The sequence below is a fragment of the Centruroides sculpturatus genome, unplaced genomic scaffold (genome assembly GCF_000671375.1).
Source record: "Centruroides sculpturatus isolate CEXI.00-Female unplaced genomic scaffold, Cexi_2.0 scaffold444, whole genome shotgun sequence".
Taxonomy (NCBI): Eukaryota; Metazoa; Arthropoda; class Arachnida; order Scorpiones; family Buthidae; genus Centruroides; species Centruroides sculpturatus.
Genome location: NW_019384864.1, coordinates 484,786 through 493,032, shown reverse-complemented (window position 1 = coordinate 493,032; position 8,247 = coordinate 484,786). Strand labels below are relative to the sequence as shown.

The window sequence follows — 8,247 nt, the reverse complement described above, 5'->3', positions numbered from 1 at the left end:
TAATAATAATTATTATTAATATGTATAATATAATTTGTTTGTATGTACAATAAATTTTTAACGTATAATAAATTCACATAATAGCACAATTTAATAATAATAATACTATTGTGTCAGTTTTGTTCCTTGTCATTTATTTAACTAAATATAAAACTCAGCGTTTTTAAAACACTTAATAAAGCATTAAACACCTTCCATCGCTGAGAAATGTTTATTTAATAAAATACGTTCGAACTCATTTACACCTGAGGATAGTTTATTCCATGAGGCTGAAAATGTTAGTGTTTTATTAAATAAACATTTCTCAGCGATGGAAGGTGTTTAATGTTTTATTAAGTGTCATTTATTTATCCATAAACCTGGTTTTGGGTTTAAATAAAAGCTTTTTCATTCTTATAATAAAATGCATATAAAAAATTATGAAATCGAACTCGAAGGTTATATATCTTTCAATAAAAAGAAAACATTCGATCTAGCGCTCTTGCAGTGATTGCAGTGCCCCTGGTGGTATCATTTGTCTCTAGTTGATTTTAGCAACGAGCGAGGATAGGAAGTCGAAAGACCAGTTAATCTACCGACTCTGCTATAGCTAAATAATTTCTTGGATTTTTAAAATCAATATTTTCGATTGGAGTGATTATATTATTTCTTTGAAGGAAGCAATCATAAATTGTTTTCAAAACGAGGCAAACATTATCATACAAAACATGCAATTTTGGGGACTCAGATTGCATTTCTATATTTAAAATATTGAATAGAGGCAACACATAATCTAAAAATTCTAGAAATAATTTTGAAACTGGATCATTCAATTTCTGCAGTATATTATTTGCAGCAAGGACATCATTACTGTTGACAGCACCAGTAAAATATAGTTTTAGATCAGCGTACTGTTCTAAGATTCAAATTACCACACCATGAACTGAAAGCCATCTGGTTTGCGATGGATGTAGAATTTTGTGGGTCTTTATATTTGCAAAATTGCTGAAATTGCTGAATTCACAAACTCTTTTTGGGCTAGAATTAAAATAATTGTAAATATCGCGCAGAGATCTTCGACGTACCAAGGTAATTTGTGACACGCATGTGATGCGCACAAGTGAAACGAATGGCATATACATTTTATAATATATAAGTTAGGTATATCATTTTTTAATAGTGCCATCAAAGAATGGTGACTTTCCATCATAACATTAGCTCCATCGGATGCAAACCCTATCAAATTGTTTTTGTAACGAATATTATTGTGGTTAAAGATTTCAGCAATGTGATTATATAAGGTAGTTGCATCAGAAGCCCTTAATTTAACAAGACTGAAGTATAGTATCTTTGTTAATTATTTGTCTGCTAATATAAATTGCTCGAAATCGGTTTAAGAAAGAGTGTTCATTTTACTCGTTTATCTTATCTAAAGATAATCTTTTATTTTTAGAAATTATATTTTTTATAAATCTACTCGTTATTCACGTAATCGGCCAAATATCTAGCGGGCGGGTGGCTAACAGCCCAGAACCGGTCCCGGATAGAATTGGAAGCATTATATGTGTAGCATCAACCCAAGGTCGTAGGCTTCCACCGGCTAAACCGGGTGAGGTTGGTGCTCCGTAAAGCGCATGCGCAAATCTGGTGTTTTGGAATCTGACAACACAGAGATTCCACACCGCCACTAATATTCGAATATACAATAGTAATCTTTTTTTTTCACGTGTAGTATAGAAATTTGTAATAAGATACATAATGCGGTTATAATAAAATTTTGTGCGATTATTTTCATATAATTAAAATTAATATGTATGTATTTTTTAGAAAATACAAGAGAAGCGGCGCTTCCACCGCTTTTAATGACGGCACCCCACTGCTTGAGATTGTCTTCACTTTTTTTATATGAAATTTCCCGACACTATGTTTAAGTAAAGCGTCTTTTCCACTTGAAATAATTATGTCTTTGCTACAAGGCTTGCAAAGTATAAATTGTCGCCCTTTTTTACTTTGGATTAACCACCCTTTGAACTTTGCTAGGGCTTCCCACTCGTGTTTGTAGAATTGTTTATATTTCTTTTTTTAGTAACACCGGTACTAGAGCCTTCACCACCACTATCGTACTTTTGGTCACTCATTTTTGGATTTCTAATATTTTTTATTCATTCACAGTGTGAATAATTAAAAGAGTACATTTCCGGCGATTTCTGTTATAATGTAACCAGTGATTATGCTACTACTTAATAGAGGGCGCTAAACAGATCATCTATATATATAAAAATGAATGTATGCCTGTCTGTATGTCCTTCATGCATTATCACCTCTTTTATACGATTGCCATGAAACTTTGGGAAGCTGTTTAATATACTCCCGCGAAGGTTTCTGGCATAGTATATTTATCCTACGATAGATGGCGCGCGTTTATATGAGCATATCACTGTGTGTTCGATCGATTTTAAATTGTGAAGATCATTTCTCCCACTGCAAAAAATATTTCTATATATGCATTTGTGAACTGTTATTTACGATATTTGTAATAATTTTTGTTTAATCACTTTATTTCAATTTTTTGTTTTTTGCTAATTATGTATTCGCTCGAACTTCGTTAAAACCTTAACTGTACCCCAAACAACTACCGAAGTTGTAGGATAAAATTCGATTTTTTTTTACCTATTTTATTTTACCAATCTAAATATCCCCCTTTTCCAAATTTTAATATCAACTCAAAATAATTTAAAAAGACAAATTACAATAAAACGGTTTATTATCCAACTATCAGAAATTTCACAACATTCCAATGAAGAGAGAAAGGAGCAACTAAATAATTAAAATTATAAAGGATTAAAATATATATATATAAATGGGGAATTTAAAGCCATTTATTGATAAATATAAAATATATACAAATGGAATATGCATAAGTTAATGAGTTACCATGGGCACATAGCCAGCCAGAGAGATACATATGAGTTGGTAAAGGTATATATATAAAGAAAAAAGGTTGGGGAATATCGCACTTCTGACAATCGCTGCAAATATATACAAATGGAATATGCATAAGTTAATGAGTTACCATGGGCACATAGCCAGCCAGAGAGATACATATGAGTTGGTAACGGTATATATATAAAGAAAAAAGGTTGGGGAATATCGCACTTCTGACAATCGCTGCAACTGTGTGGGCTAAATTTGGAGAATCCGCGCTTCTCGCATGGACAACTGTATGTGGCCAGCTCATGCGTCGGAAAACCTTCTGATATATTTGTATACGCACCAGACGGAAAAACAAAAAATATCGTGTATCCACAAGCACTCCAATAAATAAGTAGAATTGAAACGACACTTTGAAATGTTTTCCCGATGAAAATTAATAACAATAATAAGTTTCAATAAAAATGATAAAATGTAAATTGAATTTTATCATAATGAGTTTGCTTGAATTTCCTTCCTTCTGAGATCGCAGCAATGCGCGACGGTAAGCTAGTCAGAAATAACTTTGTATTGCAATAAAGTCTTTTACAATATACTGTATAAGAAACGAAGGTACTGTACAAAGAAATGTTTTATTGAGAATTTTTAGATACATTGATAATAAAAATATATTTCTTGAATTATCGTCAACTTTTCGGTATATTTGGTGGTTCAATCGGTAGATCGGTAGACCGGATCCGAGATCGGTAGATCTACCGAAAATTCGGTAGACGCGGCAACACTGTTCTGGATAGTCACCTTGCTTCAGTGTTGCCACGCCGATTTGCTTGCTATCGGTAGATTCATTAGGCAATTTTCGGTAGATTTCGGTAATTTTTCGGTAAATCGACTTTTTATGGCAGAAAGGAGGTTGCACATAAACAATAACATTCTTTTTCGTCATTTATTTTATTATACACTATAAAACAATAAAAAACAAAAAAACTAACACAGAACACTTACGTAAAAAATAATAATTTACTAATTAAGTAGGTACATTTTGTCTTATTTTTCTAACAAAATACAGTATTACCTTTTTCGGATATTAATAATAATTATTATTATTCAATATCTTCCATTTGTATGTTTTTAACACTGTTTCTTATTTTTGAAATTAAATTATATTTTACAGGAAAATCGTAACAGTAATTTTTATCCAATTAATTGTTTAGTAAGAAGTAAGCCAGTGATTGTTTCAGAACTTTGTGAGTTCTGAAACAATACACAAGTCAGTTTATTTCCGTGTTTCGTGTTTAACAGATTTATTTACGAAAATATTCTTTCTATTCCATTAGCTGAAAAATGGGGCAGACACAAGATATTCTCAACAAAACGAGACAGAATCTTTGCAATAAAGTCGCTTACAATATATAAGAAATGAAGGTACAAAGAAATGTTTTATTGAGAATTTTTATACATTGAAAATAAAAATTTCTTTCTTGAATTATCGTAAACTTTTCGGTAGATTTGGTGCTTCAATCGGTAGATCGGTNTATTGAGAATTTTTATATACATTGAAAATAAAAATTTCTTTCTTGAATTATCGTAAACTTTTCGGTAGATTTGGTGCTTCAATCGGTAGATCGGTAGATCGGTCCCAAAATCGGCAGATCTACCGAAAATTCGGTAGACGTGGCAACATTGCCTTGCTTGCTTGCTTGCCGCCCTCTGGCGGCTATTGCTTGCTTGCTTGCTTGCCGCCCTCTGGCGGTGAAGTTAGGCGTTAGCTGCTTTAGCTCAAGGTCTTAGATTTATCAGGTTGCCTCAGAGAGAAGAAACGCTTCTCATTGGTTGCTTATTTGACGTCACTCGTAGTCGAAAACGAAACATCTTACTATGTCCTTATGGTAGAAACGTTACCGATCAGAGGCTCGTAGCTTTAATTACACGCTAATATTTTATTAATTACGATACTTACTTAATTAAATAAAAATAAAAATTGATTATAAATAAGAAAAATCCGGAATATTGAGCAAATCTTCGTAATTTTTACGTGTAAAGTTGAAGTTAAAATGAGTTTTTCTACTTTGTAAATGAAATCTATTTTATCTATTTTATGATTTTATAACAACAATAGTTTCTTAAAACGATTAATTTTGGTAAATCCTACGTAGGTGATTTATATATAAGTAAATTAATTTAATTTCTATCGTCAAACTACTATATATTTTTTTTTGAACTAAAAATAATATTGGTCTATTTTTCAATTTTTAATACTCGTGTACCGAAAACGATATTATTGATATTAATATATACAAATTAAGTTTCAAAAGAACAATTTTTTATGTTATAAACACATTTTTGATGTCAATATGTACAAATTAAGTTTCAAAACAACAATTTTTTATGTTATAAACACATTTTTGATGCCAATATGTACAAATTAAATGCTACATAAAAACAATTAATTAAATCAGGTACAAACTTTTTTTAATTTTCTATTGTTATTACAATTTACTTTTCTTTCCACAGCGAAACGATCATGTTTAATTAAATTATTCAAAAATTTCAATCTAATCCATACACGTTGCTTTACGTATGTGTATGTAATGTCTTCTGGCAAGTTAATTGTCTGTTTAAGTAATGATGTAATAGATGAAACCGTTTTACATTTCAAATGCAGTTTAACAGTTTTTGTAAAAATTGATTCCATTTTTTTAACTAAATTAAAGAAATCTTCTGATGGTTGTGACAGTCCACCAAAAGATAAATCCTGAACAAGGGACATCATTGTATAACTATGTTCATTTTTATTTTGGTGACTGACACTTCCTAAATTTGGATTTTTTTTTTGTATTTTCTTGCAATCCACCCTGCTAAATATTGTAATCCATCATTTTTTAATTCATCTAATTCATCATTTTTTAATTCTACATTTTCCTGAGATATATCACATAAATCATCATCATTTACATTGCATGAATTTTCAGATATTCCTTGTTCTTTAGAACTAGACATATCTGAAATTTCTTGCAGTAAATCTGCCTCTTCAAACATTTCATTTATTAAATAATTTTTAGCTATCCGATCTTCTGTGTTTAATTTATTTTGCAATATTCCTGGTGATTTGCCTAAAATTATCGTTCTTACTCTATATATTACTTCGAGTGGACTAGGATGATCATTTAAACTACCTCTAGTTCGAATCTGTGAAAATAGATTTTCTAAAGAATCCTGATTTATTTTACATGTTAAGATATAATGGCATTTAGGAAATTTTGAACTAAGGTCGAAAAATAAATCTTTAATAGATATAATAGATATAAGCATTCCTTTTTGAAATGTTTGAAGTGATTTTTTAGATACACATCTCATACTTTCAATTATTCTGTAAGTATTATCAAGTATATTATTTTGTTCTGTTATGTTAATGCCATAAGCACATTTGGAGGGATAATCAATTTTGTAATGAAAATTGGGTGTTGAACTATTCATAACATCAAACCATGCATTAATTGATGATATAAATTCAGAAGCTGCTAAGGCATTTTCAGTTTTAATATATCTTTTAAACCTGTTCTAGTAAATTTATAAAAATTTCACTCACGTTATTGATCCATTTTTTCTTTCTTTCTTAGGTTTCTTCACTGACATAGTCGATTCCTTTGCACTCGTTGACGTTCTTTTCTTTGTCTTGTAACGCACCGTTTACGAAAACAAAAAAAGGTTACACAATAGTAGGGTTGAAGTACCAGGCCTGGACTTTCCAAATAAAAAAAAAACAATAATTTTCACAACCACATGTAATAACTCACAATAAATATAAGGTTTATTATCTTGACCAAGAAGAAACAATAATGGGTTAATTGTCCCAACAGTAAGTTAAATAATTGAATAATGGAAAAGCAGCAACAAAAATCAATAATCAAAGACAATTCTACTTATAATAACCAACTCAACAAAACTTTTATCTCCACCTCAAAAGGATTCTACAGCAACACGTTACTGTTTCCTCTAATTGATCACAGACGTTTCTACCACAGTTGTCAGCTAAAGCTACCTACCTCCTCAGTGGATCTGTCTCCTTTTATTCACGTTGAGTGCAGCTCCACACTGTCTTAATTTACATAAATTGGTGTTACAGAATCAGGCACTGACGCAAAGTAAGTTTGCTTTTCTTTCTTTTTCATATGTGCTTAGGAGTTTGTCCTTAACTAAAAAGAATTTCGAAAAGAAAATAATTAACTAAAAATAACGCCCCAAAACATAAAATAACGATCGGACATTGACTCCTTTACAGTCTCATTAGTAGATTTCGTTGTTGTCTTGTCCTTTTTTTCCAGACTACCAGAATTTACAAATTTAGACAGAACCCAATTTAAAGTGGTTTCAGGTCTGTCATTCATTTGATAAATGAAGAAATTTTTGTCCTCCCTGCATATTCCTCCCACGACACGTTTTGTAAATTTCAATACACGCCCTCTTTCGTACACGCGTTTCCATATTACTAGAGGGTTGAGGCCGACGTTTCATCGTGTAAACGTGTACGTCGGACGTTGAGCGCCTCCTTCCTGTAAGCCTAGAAGTTTGACAATGGCGTTTGAAACGTCGAACATGATTCCACTGACGTTCTAAACGCCATTGTCAAATTTTAAGTTTTCAAGATTGCGTGTGCAAGTTTTCGAATAAAAATTACAGACTTCATCGATTTGTTAAATTTCTAACCTTACAGCAAATTTGAACGCATTATCAATACTCGGTTCTTCGAAAGTCACCCTCGCTAATTACTGCGTAATTAGCGAGGGTGACTTTCATCGTCGGAAGGTAATCGACGAGGGACCACGATGTCACGTGACCCCCATACTTCCAAGCGACCGGACGATAAAAATAGCTCACTTCCTTCTATATAAAAAAGTGAATTTTTCTATGGCGGGTGAGACAGCAATAAATCACGGAGAAATGTCAAAAGACGTCAACAAATTCCCAGATTTTTCCCACGCAGATCGGGTATATAAAAAGGTCGGATTTTCTACTCCGGGCGCTTAGCCGAGGAGCTAACGCCGAAGAAACCCCTCTACACAGCTAAGGAAGACCGAGAGCGATCGTCGAGGGAAGAGAACGCAGTGGACTACTCTTCCAACACTCTCAAAACTTACGAAGCTCATAATCGACGCTCCATGAAAAGGTAAAAAACTTCGAATATTTTCTATTCTCTCCATATACGACGGAATTACTCCTCGAACAGGTTTACCGAAGGAGCCTCCGAGCGAACTTTGTCAGGAAGAACTCTCTTCAAATTAGGAGCGACGGAGCATACATCGTAACTGGTCATAGCCGCACGGCCTGGAAAGGACATCG

The 8,247-nt window shown here is 32.3% G+C and overlaps 1 pseudogene; it reads right to left on the bottom strand.

Moving 5' to 3' along the window:
- Window positions 1-256: 256 nt before the first annotated feature.
- LOC111630747 lies at window positions 257-8,221 on the bottom strand (annotated as a pseudogene).
- Between the last annotated feature and the right edge of the window lie 26 nt (window positions 8,222-8,247).